At 44.5% G+C, this 15,762-nt stretch overlaps 1 non-coding gene across 1 annotated transcript; it reads right to left on the minus strand.

Moving 5' to 3' along the window:
- Positions 1–3,014: 3,014 nt before the first annotated feature.
- TRNAF-GAA (transfer RNA phenylalanine (anticodon GAA)) lies at positions 3,015–3,087 on the minus strand. Its single transcript has one exon. It is a non-coding gene; the product is annotated as a tRNA-Phe (tRNA).
- Between the last annotated feature and the right edge of the window lie 12,675 nt (positions 3,088–15,762).

The raw sequence follows: 15,762 nt of genomic DNA on the forward strand, positions 1-15,762 counted from the left end.
TCCCCTCTCCAAGGGATCTTCCCAACCCAGGGATCGAACCCAGGGAGGGAGCTGGACAGCTGGGTATTTCTGGTGAAAACGCACCAAACATTTTCTGGTGAAAATGCACCAATCTGCCTGCATTGCAGGCAGATTCTTTATCAGCTAAGCCAACAAGGGAAGCCCTCAATTCGTCTGATAGACCCCTGTTGGCCCTCCCAAAGGAAGGTGGCCTTGCCTGAAACAATCAGATCTCTGCTAGAATAACTTTCTGTCCCGCCTCCTTCTGCCTTCTGAACAGCTCCTCGGACCCCTTTATATTTCCTAGCACGGACGCTGCCTGGTTCCTGAACCGCTGAAGAAAGCCAATGTGATCTTTAAAATTTACTCAGTTAAAATCTGTTTTCCAACACCTCTTCAGACTTCTAACCCAGTGTGTGCCTCAAGCCCGCCTCCCATACAAATGTCTGTGCTCCTGCAGCAGATACACAGTCTTATTGTGTCTGCCCACAAGGTAATCGGGCCTCAGGCTGCCTGAAATGAACAGTCACTGTTACTGCCTGGAACCTACTCCATTCTCCTCCCATCCGAACAGGTGCACTCCAGTTTGGGGTTTCCCTAATGAAGAAACCTTCCTCTGAGGGCCCAGTCAAGCCAGCCCAGAATGCCAGCTCTCTGAATGGCCCAGAGAGCCATTCCTGATTAACCAGCAAAGCTTTTAGTTTACTCCTGCAACTTTTCTTCCCTGAGTGTCCCTGGTGGCTCAGATGGTAAAGGATATGCCTGCAATGCAGGAGACCTGGGTTTGATCCCTTGGTTGGGAAGAACCCCTGGAGAAGGGAATGGCTACCCACTCCAGTATTCTGGCCTGGAAAGTTCCAGGGACTATATAGTCCATGGGGTCACAAAGAGTCAGACATGACTGAGTGGCTTTCACTGAAACTATTTTTACTTTTATGCACCCAAACATCCCAACATCTGTTCACTTTTAATAACATTTAGGACGTAGACACCTGACATATGTTTACTCCTTGCACTCCCACGACTGTTATGTGTACAATGAAGATAATAGTAAGCAACTTCACAAGGTAGTTATAACGATCACAGAGGGAGGTATACAATTGGTGTTCAATCAATGAGTGAAATAACAACCTGAGTGCACACAAGATTTCATAATGTGAGTTGCCTTCCCTTTCAACCCAAGAGAAGCAGAATATATGCAAGATTTCATGCATAGGTCCCACAAGTGACTGCCTTTCATCTGTTGACCAACGATTCATCACCTCGCTAAAATGCATCTTCCTTTTATAGTGACTCCAATAGACTGAGGGCTACTCTTGTGGCTCAGCTGGTAAAGAATCTGCCTGCAATTCAGGAGACCTGGGTTCAATCTCTGAGTTGGGAAGATCCCCTGGAGAAGGGAAAGGCTACCCACTCCAGTATTCTGGCCTGGAGAATTCCATGGACTATACAGTCCATGGGGTCGCAAAGAGTCCGATACGACTGAGCCACTTTCACTTCACTTCACAATAGACTGAAATTTCTTCTTCCTTCAATTAGAATCTGCATCCTTACAACTTCTACCTTCGGATCCTGGCTCAGCTCCCAGGAGCCTGCACAACATATATCAGGCCCCCAGGCTCCCTTTTGTTTACTCAGAGGCACCTACATTAGCCTTGGAGTGGGTCCCACAGACCAGAGTCCATGCCCCCAGCACACCCCACCACCAACACACACATTCACCATGAAAGCAAAAATTCTCAGAAAAATTAATTCTGAGCAGATGTCAAAACTTTATTTCAAACTTGCAGGGAAAAAGACAGCACAAGGGAAAAGTCTGTCCACAAAAACAGTCTTAGGAAAGGGCTGTTTTAAAAACTGAAAGGAATATCTAGATAAGCGGCTCTCAAACTTTAGCTGCTTCAGAATCCCCTGTGCAGGGTTGCTTCAGTCGTTTCGGACTCTTTGGGATCCCATGGACTGTAGCCCGCCAGGCTCCACTGTCCATGGGGATTCGCCAGGCAAGAACACTGGAGTGGGTTGCTATGCCCTCCTCCAGGGGATCTTCCTGGCCCAGGGATCGAACCCGCGATTCTTATATCCCCTGAAGACTTGTTAAAAGAGCTAGCGATGGGCCCACCCCCGTTTCCCACTCAGTAGGTGTTAATCGCGGCTGAGAACTTGCATCTCTAAGTAGTTCCCCGGTGACGTTGTGGCTGCTAGCCCTGGGACTACTTCGCGAACTTCTGACCTAGACTGTAAATAAAGTTGTTGCGACGGAGAACTGATTAATTTCACGAAGATGTAAAGCTGCCACGGTTTCACCTATTGGACAAGTAACCCTGGCCGTGGCATCCCAGAGCCGCGTTTGGTGCATTTTCACCAGGAATACCCAGCCGTCCGGCTCCCTCCCTGGGCAAGATCAGAGGAAGGCCGTATGATTCAACAGTAGGCATTTTGCTTTTCAAACCGGGAAGCTTTGCGGATGAAATTTGGAGAAGGGCACAGCAAACCCCTCCAGTATTCTTGCCTGGAGAATCCCATGGACAGAGGAGCCTGACGGGCTACAGTCTACGGGGTCGCACGGAGCCGGACACGACTGAAGCAGCTTAGCACGCGCGCGCGCACGCGGATGAAATTCAGGACCAGCTTTTCCTTTTGGCCGCGTCCCGGCCCCCGCCCCGGCAGAAAGATCTGCGCTTTCCTCACGGCGACCAGCGCGCATCCGCCTCTCACCACCCGGGGGCGCTGCGGTCACCGGATCGCTGCACTTCCGGCTCTCGGCTGGAGCCGGGCGGCTGCAGCCCCCACGCGCCGCACTGCGCACGCGCAGCAGCGCCTCCGACGCCAGACAAGGAGACGCTCCGGAAGTGGCCGGGAGGTGAAGCCAGTTAGGGCTGCCCCAGAACGGCTATTTCCACTTCTCGCTCGCCCTTCAAGTCTCAGGCTTTACCTGGGCCAGAATTAATGAGCCAGGCTACTCTACACAAGGGAATTTACGAAATTCGAATGTCTGGATTGAAAAAGAAAGGCCCTGCCGAAACCCGGGATCGAACCAGGGACCTTTAGATCTTCAGTCTAACGCTCTCCCAACTGAGCTATTTCGGCGCCCCTCTTGTTGCCCTCAGAGTAAACTATCACTGAACTGGGGTTGGCCTCTTCCGTCTTTTCCCAGCAATCATTTGAAAGTGTTCCTTGTCAAATTAAGTGGTTTTCTTTTCTTAATGGCTATAGCTAGAAGTCTGCCTTTTTGTGAGCCGTGACTAAATGGCTAAGTATACGTTACTTAACTTTTTTCAGTATAATCCGAAACTCTGATTTAATCGTCCACAGCCGGCAGCGTGAACGAGCCGGTGTCTCGGCTGCAGGACTGGGGGGTCGGGCTGGCCCGCAGCCCGGCGGAGCGGGGTCAAAAGCAGCGAGGGCTGCGCGCCCCCCGCCCACCCGTGCCCGCCCCCTCCTCCAGGGCTCCGCGGCCCCTCGGCAAGCGCGCTCAGTCAGCCCACAGCTGGTTCCAGCTGTCCCGATGCGGGGTGGTCCCTTTGGCAAGCCCCCTGCCCTAGGAGTAGCCCCTTACAGCTGTGACCGCACACTTCTCATTGGTACAGACAAGAAATGGACCAGGGCGTGGAGGCAGGGCTGCAGTCTCCGCGATCCCGGGTCCTCGCCCTGCTCCGTTTACCTGCCACCACGTTGCGCGGAATCAGCCAGGTACAGCTTAAAAGCTTGGCGAGCTCATTGACCACGATCACCCAATATCAGTATCAAATGTTTCTGAAGCTACGTGTCAAGCACAGACATTCTGCACCGCCCAAACTTCCTGTTTGTTTTGTTTTGCTTTTTTTCCCCTCTCCAATTAAGTTGTAATTCTCCTAAGGAGGCGTTGATTATCACCGCCGTTTTACCCACTTAAGTGGAAGCTTCACAGCCAATTTTGATGTATGCATGCATACGAATATGAAAGAAAAAAAATGTTTGAATATGGGGAATGATGTCATCTCTAAGATCGGTTTCTGAGTTCCTTTGTTGTGGCAAATCCAAACAGAAGAGCTTGGGATTTATCAGAAGTCATTGGTTAAGGAAGGGAAAGAGACCAAAGCGAGCTTGGGGATGGATAAAGTTCTGTGTAGGCTTAGGAGAGGTTGGAGTGGAAGAAGGAAAAATTTGGAGCAGCTTCCTTGAGCAGGTCAAACATAAAGAGATGGGGAAAGAAGGTTTTTCTTGAATGTGGCTATCTTTCACATTCTCCTCCAAAGACTGTAGGGAAGGCTTGAACTTGGGTGACTAGGAAAGTGACAGGTAAGTTTTAATGGGATTTGGAGTGGGGGTAGGGATGAGGAAAAAGTCGGAGTTCATCACCTACCCCTGTCTTTGCGTCAGGTCCAAGCCCTTTCCCTGGGGAGATGGTAAACATACCCTATTCCACACCCTCATGTGAATCCACTTCCAACTGGCTCTAAAGATGAATGAAAAGAATCTGGACCACTACCCAGTGGAGACCACAGCACTGATTTCGACCCTTACTCGGCACACAAGGACCAGAAAAGTGTGTATTCGGGACCTTAAGCTCACCTTTTTGTATCCAGTGATGACGTTTATGCTGATCTTCAGTTTCTTTGTTTATGGCAGGAGATGGCTTACATTAAAAAAAACTTTGTTATGAATATATATATACCTTTTTTTTCAATTTATGTGTTACCATTTTTTCCAAACAGTTACAAAGATGTTGGACACAAATACTTAATAAATTGTTTGGGCCTGAGTACTTCATGAAAGGAACTGTTTGGTATTTCTTTTGGCCTGGGGGCATTGGAAAAATTTACTGAGACAGGAGGAGCATTATATACAAAGAAGGTTTGGAAGCCTCTAGCTTAGTGCCTTGATGTTGATAGCGGTGTTGAATGAAAATTACTACTGAGTTTGGGAGAAAAAATCTGCTTTGTTCTCAAGATTACAGAAGCTAGAAGAACCATCAGGCTTCTGCAGAGACCAAACACCAAGGGCTAAAGTGAAGGGGAAAGTCTACGGACATACTCACAGTTGGAAGGAACTGATGATAAAGAAGTTGGCATCTAAATCAGTGAAAGGACTCCATGTTGAAAAGAAGCTTTGGCTGCAGTCTTGTCTCCCAAATTAGTCCAAGGATTCTGGCCAACTCCAGTCTAATTACCTATGATAACCATGAAGACTAATTATGGGAGCTAACTAGAAGATCTAAGAATAACAAAACTGAAGAGAATATGTTGTATATAGTTATAGTGTCTAATAGATTTTTGAACAACTATCGATTGATAATCTGTCCTGATCTTTCCTCCTGGGACCCCACAGTCCAAAAAAGTAGCACTTATTTTTATTTGCCTCTGATTTTAGTCACTATTTCTTAAAAATGTTAGAAAGAAGGGAGTATATCAAAAGGACATAAGAGTGAGTTTGAAGGGGCTGTTACTGGCCAAATCTGGGAAAATCTGTGCATCAAAATAAATAAGGAAGGTGATAGATTATTTATCCCTTGAATAAAATAAGAATCCATGAGTACAATAATGTAGAGAGAATGAGATTGAGGGTTCTGGCCAATAGGTGAATAATTTGCATTGACTGAAAAATGTGGATGGAGGGGTGGCATTGGAAATCACCATTTTCCAAGCATGATAGTGAAGACTGGTTGGGTCAAGAATCATCAATGGATGCTAAGTCTTCAGGGAAAGTTATATGGTGAGCAAGCATGGTCTCAACATGTCTCTCCGTAGATTGCTTAATAGTTGCAAAGGGGAAATAGAAAGTATACAGTGGGGAAACTGGACCATTCCTTGATCTGGTCATCAAGATGAACCTCACCGGTGAAGGACACTGAGACTTCATGTGCCTTCTAATACGAGTCCTTCAACAGGACACAGCTTGCCACTTAAATCGTGGTCCAGTTGGGGATGCATAACCTGAATGGAATCATGAAGCAACATTAAACAAATAGAAATATAAAGGCAATCAAGTAAATGACTGGCCTATATTCTTCAGAACTGTTAAGGTGATGAAAGCAAAGAAGAGCTGGGCCACTGTTCCAGATGGAAGGAGGCAACAGAGACATGGCAACTAAATGTAATATGTGATCCCAGACTGGTGTCTATTCGGGAGGGAAAATGCTTTAAGAATAGTAGTAGGGCAATTAAAGAAATTAGAACATGGGCTGTAGATTACATAAAAGTGTCATGTCAATGTTAAATTCCCTACATTTGACAACCATAGCTAGGTGAGAAAATATCCTTGTTTTAGGAAATACATACCAAAGAATTCAGGTATAAAGAAATATCATAGCTGCAGCTTACTCTCAAATGGTTCAAAAAAATAAAATAATGATGTGTGAGCAAATACAGAGAGAAAGAGAGAATATGAAAATATAAATAGAGAAAAATATTGAAAATTGGTGAACATGGGTAAAAGATACTTGGGACTTCTCTGTACCATTTTTTAACTTTTATGAAAATTGGAAATTCAGAATTAAAAAGAATTTTTAAGATTGCTGTTCTTCTGGAGCCAGACAATTTCCATTAGAATCATGGTAATGCTAGATATGGCAGAGACCATGGCGTTTATTTAGCCTGATCCACAGATTTATATATCAGGAAACAGAGACCCAGAGATGCTATAAGACAGCTTGCTTCAGGATACCGTCTTAGTTGGCCTGGGCTGCCAAAACAAAGAACCACAGATGTTGGGAGGGTGGAGTGAGGCACTTTAACAACAGAAATTTATTTTCTCAAGGTTTGGAGGTTGGGAAGTCCAAGGTCATAGCAAGTTAGGTGATAGCCGTCCAAAGCGATAGCAGATTAGGTTCCTCCTGAGAGCACTCTTCCTGGCTTGCAGCTGGCTGTCTTCTCACTGTGTGCTCACGTGGACTTTCCTTGGTGTGTCTTCATGGAGATCTCTCTGTCTCTTTTTGTGTCTTCTTCTGTCTCTGTCTCATTGTCTTCCTCTAAAGCCACTAATTCTATCTGGTTATGACCTCCTTAACCTTAAGTACCTGCTAAAAGTTCCCTCTCCAAATACAGTCTCAGTGGCAGCTAGGCTTCAGTATGAACTGGAAGAGAAACACAGTTCAGTTCATACCTGTTACACAGTCAGTTTGGTGCAGAACTGACCACTGATCCACAAAGCATATTCTATAGCTTCTACCAAATGCTCTTTTTTTTTTAAAAAAAGACCTCATTTCAATGAAAATTGGTATGAGTCTAAATATGAATCTGGGGTTAGGGCTCAGCTTTTCTTGTAGATGCTTTTTTTTTTTAATGGAGATCTCTATACCTTTTGAAATTCTCTATATGTAGAAAGAATTTTTTTTCTTGATGGATAGAAAGTGATTTCTCCAAAACTTATATATTAAAGTTGTAACTTAGGGGAGAAGTACTAAAAAGTTAGTAGATTGCAAATACCATCAGTGTGCTGAATTGATCCAAAAGAAGTTAATTTATTTAAAGCCATTAAACCACAAGTCTATAAAGACCTTATTGGGTTTTTTGTTTTTGTTGAATCACAGACATCAATATTAAGCCTTGGGGTATACTTACAAGGCCAGAAACAATTAAGTAAATTATACTTAAGAACAATCAACTGAGCTTTTCCTATGTTTTAATCTAATCCTCCCACATCCATCAAGTATACACTTAACTAACCATGTGGATTTTGCACAATGCCTTAAAGGCCAGAAAACTTGGACTCCAGAGCTTGAGTTTCAGAGGCTTGGCTATGCTTTAAATAATTGTCAGCTTGTCTTGTCTCCTTTCTTGATGAACTAGGCCAGCCTCCCACCTGCGTCCCTGCTCCATCTCCCTACCCTACCCTATCCAGCAATTAAGGAGTAAGACCTGGTTATTCACCCAAAGAAATAAGGCAGAATAAACTTAAGTCAGGACTTCCCTAAATCCCTTGTTAGTTAAAAAAGCCAGAAACAAGAAATAAATCTGTCTGTTCCTTTGCTCCACTGAAGATGCACAAAGTGCAAATGTTTGTCACTCAGTCGTGGATGGGAGCCTACCAGGCTCCTTCATTTATGGTATTCTCTAGGCAGAATACTGGAGTAGGTTGCCATTCCCCTCTTCAGGGGATCTTCCCAGCCCAGGGATTGAACCCAGATCTCCTGAATGGCAGGCAGATTCTTTACCATCTGAGCCACCAGGGAAGCTGAAGATGCACAAGGCAGTGTTAAATGACCAGAGGCTCAGAAAAGGAGGACACAGAAGTACCTGTGCTATTTGGTCCTGATGCTTCTCCAGCCTCCCAGGTGCCCAGCACTCTTGACTCTGCCTTCATCCACCACTCTAGCCCTGTCTGTTGTATCCTTACACCCTCAACTCTGTGTCCCTCCCCTGGCCACTTCCTGACCCACCTCACTTTTCCTCAGGACTCTTGGCGACGAGTCAGTGCTTCTCTACCCTTCCTCCCTGTCCTCCTTGCACACACAGGCCAGAATTCTTCTGGAGGACATTTTTGGTTGGAGGGATGGGGTAAGATGGACTGCGGAGCTAGCTTTGCTGCTTGCTGTCCTCAGGACCTGCAGTGGGAGGCAGAAGCCTCCTGGAACGTGGTCTCCTCTGTCCTGCAGGGGGAGCTGTCAGGGCAGGTGTCCAGGGCGCTCCTAGGTTACTCAGAAAGTAAAGATCTGCCTGCAATGCAAGAGACCGGGGATCCCTGGGTCAGGAAGATCCCCTGGAGAAGGGAATGGCTCCCCACTCCAGTAGTCTTGCCTGGAGAATCCCATGGACAGAGGAGCCTGGAGGGCCGCAGTCCACGGGATCTCGAAGAGCGAGACACGACTGAGTGATGAACATTTTCATTTTTTTCAGGTTACAGGGACAGTAAGCAGGGCCCTGATCCCAGACTCTCCCACTCAGCTATCCAGCACCTTCCCATCATTATCAGTTGGGAAACTGATTACACTCAGTTTTCTCCAGCCACCGAAGGCTGCATAGGGTTCAGAAACGGCTGCAGCTCCATGGGTTTTCCCATAGATGGTCAGGTGTCCAGAGCTTCCTCCAGAGGCAGGAAGGAAGCCATCATCACATCACAGACAGAAGTGTTCAAACGGTTAATTTATTGCCCTCTTGATGACTGGGTGGTTGGGAAAAGGAGAATGCTTCAACTCGGGAATGACTGAGGCTTCCCTGCTGCCCCATAAGGAATGGAAGGCGTAAAATCAAAGTGTTTTTTCCTGTCTCCGTGAGAAGTAAACACTGACATGCAATCACACTGGTGCTTGTGTAATATTTACAGGTGATCTCACATTGATCAGCTGGGACAGTGGCCTCTACTTTGTGAGTGAATCAATAAAAGCCCCAGAAGTTAATGAATCCCCGAGTCACACAGTCATTTGGTGACAGAGCTGGGACCAGAACTCAGTTCTGAGCCCCAGGCCAGGGTGGTCACAGTACACAATGTCTGTCCCTGTATTAGACCAGCTTTACTGAAATGTGGCAGTTGATTTAAATCTATGGTCCACGTGCACTTTGGGGACATTAGGTTATGAGGCAAGCGGTCTTCTTGACCTTAGCGAGGAATCTTGCTGCTTACACGAACCTGGCTCATTTCCCCAAGCGCAGGAGCAAAGTTTATGCCGATGTTGCTCTGAGACTCTTGAGGCCTAATTGCTTTCGATTCACAGTCCCCTGATGAAACTCTGGACTCAGAAAAGAACCTGCTAGGAATCGTTTATACCTCAGTGTAAATAGAAGTCCTTCAGCCCATTTTTATGGGCCTCCTAATCCTGAAATATAACTGTGCCTAGGCGTCATCTATGAAGTTCAGTTCAGTTCAGTCACTCAGTCGTGCCCGACGTTTTGCGATCCCATGGATGGCCTATGGAGGCTTCTTGCCGAAAAATGTTTGACCTGAAACTACCCATGTCTCTAGGTAGACCTAACTTCCAGTTTATAAGAAATTCAGAAAAGAGAGAAATAAGTAAGATGACACATGAAAAAATAACTAGACAAATCCGGAGAATAAGACATTCTCTCTAAGACTTCTGGTTTGCTGTCTTCAAGATACCAATGTTATGAAAAAACAAAACATCAAAAAGATGGGGATAGAGCTCTGTATATGAGACTATTAATGAAAGGACATAACCAAAAGTAATATGTGGACTTTTTTGGAGCCTGGAACAGAATATGTGTGTGTGTGTATATATATATATATATATACACTTATATATATATAAAGAGTATTTGGGGGATGTAGAGGAAAAAAAAAATCTGTTTTCCTTCTACTCATTTTAGGTTTCCTAGATGGAGTCCTGTAAATTTTTCTGACAAAAGGTAGATTAACAAGAGAAAAACAACATTTTGTTTATTAACCTGTGCATTGCACATACTCATGGAAGCCCCCAGCGATGAGTAACTGAAAAAAGAGATTAGAGGGACTTCCCTGGTGGTCCAGTGGCTAAAAGTCTGCATGCCCAGCTCAGGAGGACTGGGGTTTGATCCCTGGTCGGGGAACTAGATCCCACATGCCACAAGTAAAGATCCAATGTGCCACAACTAAAGCCAAATAAATAAATATTTCAAAAAGAAAAAAAGAGTGGTTAGAAAAATGGTATTGTCATTATGCAGGAGAGTGCTATGGTTTTAGGAGATTTATGCTGAGGTATTTAGGGTTGAAATATCACCGATGTCTATACCTTACTTTTATGTCTCAAAAATACACATATATAGATAAAATCAAATAGCAAAATGTTAATGATTGTTGAAGTCTAGGTGGAGAAATTTATCTCCCAATCTTTCTGTATGTTTTACATTTTCCATAGTGAAATTTTGAAAAAGATAAATATTAGTCTTATTTTATAGATCCTGGAAATTTCCAAATTCTAATGCTATTTTTTACTAAGATGGAAGAACTTATTAATGGAATCTTAGGCATCAGAATATAGCTAGAAATCTATTTTGTGAGAACAGAGAAGCCCTTTCCAAAATACATGATTAGTCTAAGTAGCCCCTTAGTCCATCTAATGCTGACGTTTGTCCTATATATTTTAGGAACATATTTTTAGAGTCACCAAATTGCAACATATGATCTGACAAAGAATTTTTCCCCCCTACTTCTGCTTTTACACACATGAAAGACTTACAAAGGTATAAAAATCAAAACGTGTAGAAATGATTTTGTTTATTTAATGTATAATGAATCTCCTTTCTTGAAAAAGAAAAACAGCACAGGTAAGTGAAATTATGCTGTTTCAAGACTTGGAACACAGTTGCATACCTTGTAGTCAACTCCAATGTGATTTACAGCAAAATCTTTAACTTTACAAGGTCAACTTAATAATTTATAATGACATATGTTGGGGATTAAAATGTCTTCCTTGTCTTTTATTCTTAACTTTTAATTTCCTTTTTGAATCAGGCTTTCGGTTTTGACCTTCATAATTACTAAGGAAAATCAGATTGCAGTAATTAGAATATTGCAGAAACATCATCTAAAACTATGGTTTGATTAGTCCATTAACTTCCACAACCACAATTTCAACTCCTGAGAATTTTAAACTGATTTAATTTTAGCTATGTAGTACATTCTTCTTTTTTTTTTTTTTGATAGCTGAAATATTTGTAGAGTCAGTCTGAGGTTGCACACTTACTTAGAAAGGTAGGAGGGCAAAAGGAAAACCTGCAGAATCGCTGATTAGGTAAAGGGAAATGTGTAGTTTCTAAACAGTAGTACATAGAATTTTGGCTTGATATGTAACACTCAAATAGGTAACATAATTTGACTTTGGAAGCTTTTTTTCTGGACAAAGAAAAATTGCTTCACTTAGGTTTATTCTGTTGAAAAATATGTGAAGGGCTGAGCTCCAGAGCCATTAATCAAAGTTTAAAAATTTGCTAGAAATAGGAAGATGCTTCTCAAGAGGCTTTTTGGCCTCTCTTATCTTAAATTTCTTCTATCTGTACATTTTATTCAGTATTTTACCCTGAAAGTGTGCTTTCCCTCCTGTTCTACTTCTATAGCAGCTAATTCTCACAACTGTTGCTAGTAAGGGAGCAGTGTTTTCATTTGTCAATAGATGAGGGGCCAAGCAAAATATAGAACTGTTATTAGACTTTTTTTTTTTGGCTGCCACTTGGCATATGGTATCTTAGCTCCCTGACCAGGGATGGAACCCATGACCCCTGCAATGGAAGCACAGTTCCAGAACTGTTGTTATCAGACTTTTGATTGGAGGGTTTTCCATCAGTTTGGAGTCAAGAAAGAGACCATGAATTAGAATTGCTTCCTTTGCTCCTCAAAATTGACCTAATTAAGTCAGGATGATGAAAAGGAACCTTCCTACTTCCTGCATGTAGGATAGAAGGATTCCATTGGCAAAGTAGAATATTTTCTGCCCTTGGGTAAAACTCATCTTTTTAGGAGTGTGTCGATTTGAACATAATGAGTTTGGCTATAAACACAACAGTATTAGCAAAACTGGCTAGCAAAGCTAAGAAGAGATCAAAGAAGAATTATTCACAGATAGAAGTTTCTACAGTGAAGGACCCGAGTGAGGATTAAAGAGCAGTCCTTCTAGACAACAACACAGCATAAGTGAGATCAGTAGCAGCTGCAAGACGCAAAACTGGCTTACCACTTTCTTTAAGTGTGAGGTTCAAGGAAAATGTGAGCTTTAGGTGGTCAGTGGCGTGTGAAAAAGCAAGAGGTTCTGAGTGGAGTGGGGATGTGTGTGTGGGGAGAGAGGCAGAGAGAAACCAAGAAAGACAGAGACAGTGATGAAGAACCTGCTCCTTTAAAACCTCCACAAATGAATAGAGATGCTGCATGTCCAGGTCACGGAATACAGAAACAATTGCACCATCAGGAGCCACAGATCTAGTGGGGCACGCGAACACAAACCTATAAACAGATGAATCAACCAAGTAATGTGTGATGGTAATAGGACAGAACCTCGCCATCTGCAGGTGAGGCCAACCTTGGTGAGTGGCTGACATTTAAATGAGGTTTTCAGTGTTGACCAGAAGTCCTTCAGACGGAGAGGAAGTTGCATTCTGGCTGCATGGACAACTGTGCTAAGGTACAGGGCCTGAAAGGACCGGGCATCCAAAGAAGACCAGCATGGCTGAGTGTGAGGGCAGCTGTGGATGGAGCTGAAAGGCAGGAGGCAGGCTGGAGATGGGCCACTCTTTGGAGATTTGTGCATTGGGCAACAAGGAACCCAAACATATTTTCTGCATCAGGGACTGGTTTGACTGATAAAAATGCAAGTCTGGGAAAGTATGAAGGAATGATCTGAGTGATCAGGGCCTGGAAGCTGGGAAACCAGTGGGGAGAGTGTTACCTAAATACTAAGGCAGTGGTGATATAAGTAAGAGCTGAAGAGGAGATGCCAGATCTCAGAGCTGGTTAAGGAGAAATCTATAGGATTTAGTGACTAGACATGGGTGGTGAGAGTCAACAATGGCATCAAAATTGCCAGCTTTGGAAAAGGTCGCTGACGACATCTTTCAAGACTGAGAATGCAGGAAGTACAATTTGGGTCTGTGGAGATGAGTTCTACAACGTAGCTATAAAAGCTGAGGCATCGTCTGAACTTCAGTTGGGTAGGTCCAGGATGCAAGAGGTGCCCTGAGCCTGGAAAACCCAGATGAAAACAAGAGGTGCTGGGAAATGAAATGTGGGAATTGTGGTCATCATGAGGACAAGGAAACAGGGGTGACTAAGAGGGCGCAAGGAGGTGGGAACATCATCCCTCAGGCAGTGCTTCGCAACTCAGGGAGTTTTTGGTCCCTAGGGGACATTTCGGAGAAGGCAATCCACTCCAGTCCTCTTGCCTGGAGGGTCCCATGGACGGAGGAGCCTGGTGGGCTGCAGTCCATGGGGTCGCTAAGAGTCAGACACGACTGAGTGACTTCACTTTCACTTTTCACTTGCATGCATTGGAGAAGGAAATGGCAACCCACCCCAGTGTTCTTGCCTGGAGAATCCCAGGGACAGGGGAGCCTGGTGGGCTGCCGTCTTTGGGGTCGCACAGAGTCAGACACGACTGAAGCGACTTAGCAGCAGCAGCAGCAGCAGGGGACATTTGGCAGTTTGGAGACTCTTTGGTTGTCACAACTGGGGGCAGTGAGTAGAGGCCAGGATGTTGTTAACTCTCCTTCAGGCCACAGGGAAGCCCCACAACCAAGGGAATAGGCAGCAGAATAAGAACGCAGCAAGAAAAAGAGCGGAATCTGAGTGGTATGAGGGATGGGTTCAAGGGATGCTGCTAGAGGCAAAGGAGAAAAGTTTTTGAACAATCAGGGTATGAATAGGGCCACATGCTGCCGAGAACGAGGAAGACATTGATCATTCTAAGTTAAGAGGTTATGAGTGACGATAGTCAAGCGCAAACAGACTCGGTAAGGTAATGGGAGCAAAAATCAGATTATAACAAGGGGCAGAGGTGATCAGGAGGTGAGAACATGGGACACCGAGTGATGACTCTCTCTCTAGAGTTTGTTGGTTTGCTGCACAGCCTCTATAGGAAACAGTATGGAGTTTCCCCCAAAAAATTAAAAATAGAACTGCCACTCAGCAGTTTCATTGCTGAAAGGCTCAGTCCCACAAGACCACCCCCTATTCAGACATTAATTGCAAGTCCAGGCTACCACCTGTTCTGACCAATTGGCTATAAAGATCTCAGGTTCCCGTGCCCCTCTCCTCTCTTGAGTTCAAGAATTTGCTTGAATGGTTCACAACACTCAGGGAAACTCTTTACCTACGTTTACCAGTTTATTATAAATGATATTACTCAAGAACCGCCAGAAGGAAGAGAAGCCTAGAGCAAGGTACTGGGGAAGGGCCTGCCTTCGGCAGGTGCATCTTCATCCCAACACCTCCGCTTGTTCACCCACCCGGAAGCTCAGCAAGTCTTGCTGTTCAAGAGTTTTTATAGAGAAGGGGACGACAGAGGATGAGATGATTGGATGACATCACTGATTCAATGGACATGAGTTTGAGCATACCCTGGGAGATGGTGAAGGTCAGGGAAGCCTGGCATGCTGCAGTCCATGGGGTCACAGAGTCACACACGACTGCAAGACTGAGCAAGAACCATCTCCAGGTTCCCTCTCTCCTCTTTTCCAGTAGGTCAGTGGGCAGGGCTGAAAGATCCCAGTCTCTAATCATGCAGCCTTTCTAGGGACCCACCCCATCCTCAGACTAAAAGCACCATCCTAAGTCACTTAAGTAGCATAAACAACTATGATTAAAAGTTGATCAAAAGCTCCTTAAGAAAAACAAAGACACTCCTGTCATTCAAGAAATACCAAGGGTTTTTGAAGCCTGTGCCAGGAGCCTGGGACAAAGACCAGATATATTTCTTTTTTTTTTTTTTTCAAATATATTCCTTATTTTACCACTTAAGGCTTCCTGGACCAGGATCATCCTTATGTAAGTATGTGAAAGTCACTCAGTCATATCCAACTCTTTGGGACCCCATGGACTGTAGTCTGCCAGGCTCCTCCATCCATGGGATTGTCCAGGCAAGAGTACTGGAGTGGGGTGCCATTGCCTTCTCCGTAGGGTTGGCTCTAACCTGGCTTTACTCAGCTCCTTGGAAAACTGGTCTGGAATTCCACTCCTCTATTTCTCCAAGCCTAATCACTACTCAATTCTTTATTATCCTCATGCTCTCCCTCTCCCTCAACCCCACACTCCACTAAAATGACTCTAGAAAATGTGCCTGTACATGGCTGAAACCAGTGGGCCCTTTTTAAGTCTTTGCCTTACTGAACTTCAACTTGCCACCTGCTTGTTATTATATATCTGTCCTGT

Source organism: Giraffa tippelskirchi, chromosome 12 (genome assembly GCF_054371585.1).
Source record: "Giraffa tippelskirchi isolate mGirTip1 chromosome 12, T2T-mGirTip1v1.2.pri, whole genome shotgun sequence".
Lineage (NCBI taxonomy): Eukaryota > Metazoa > Chordata > Mammalia > Artiodactyla > Giraffidae > Giraffa > Giraffa tippelskirchi.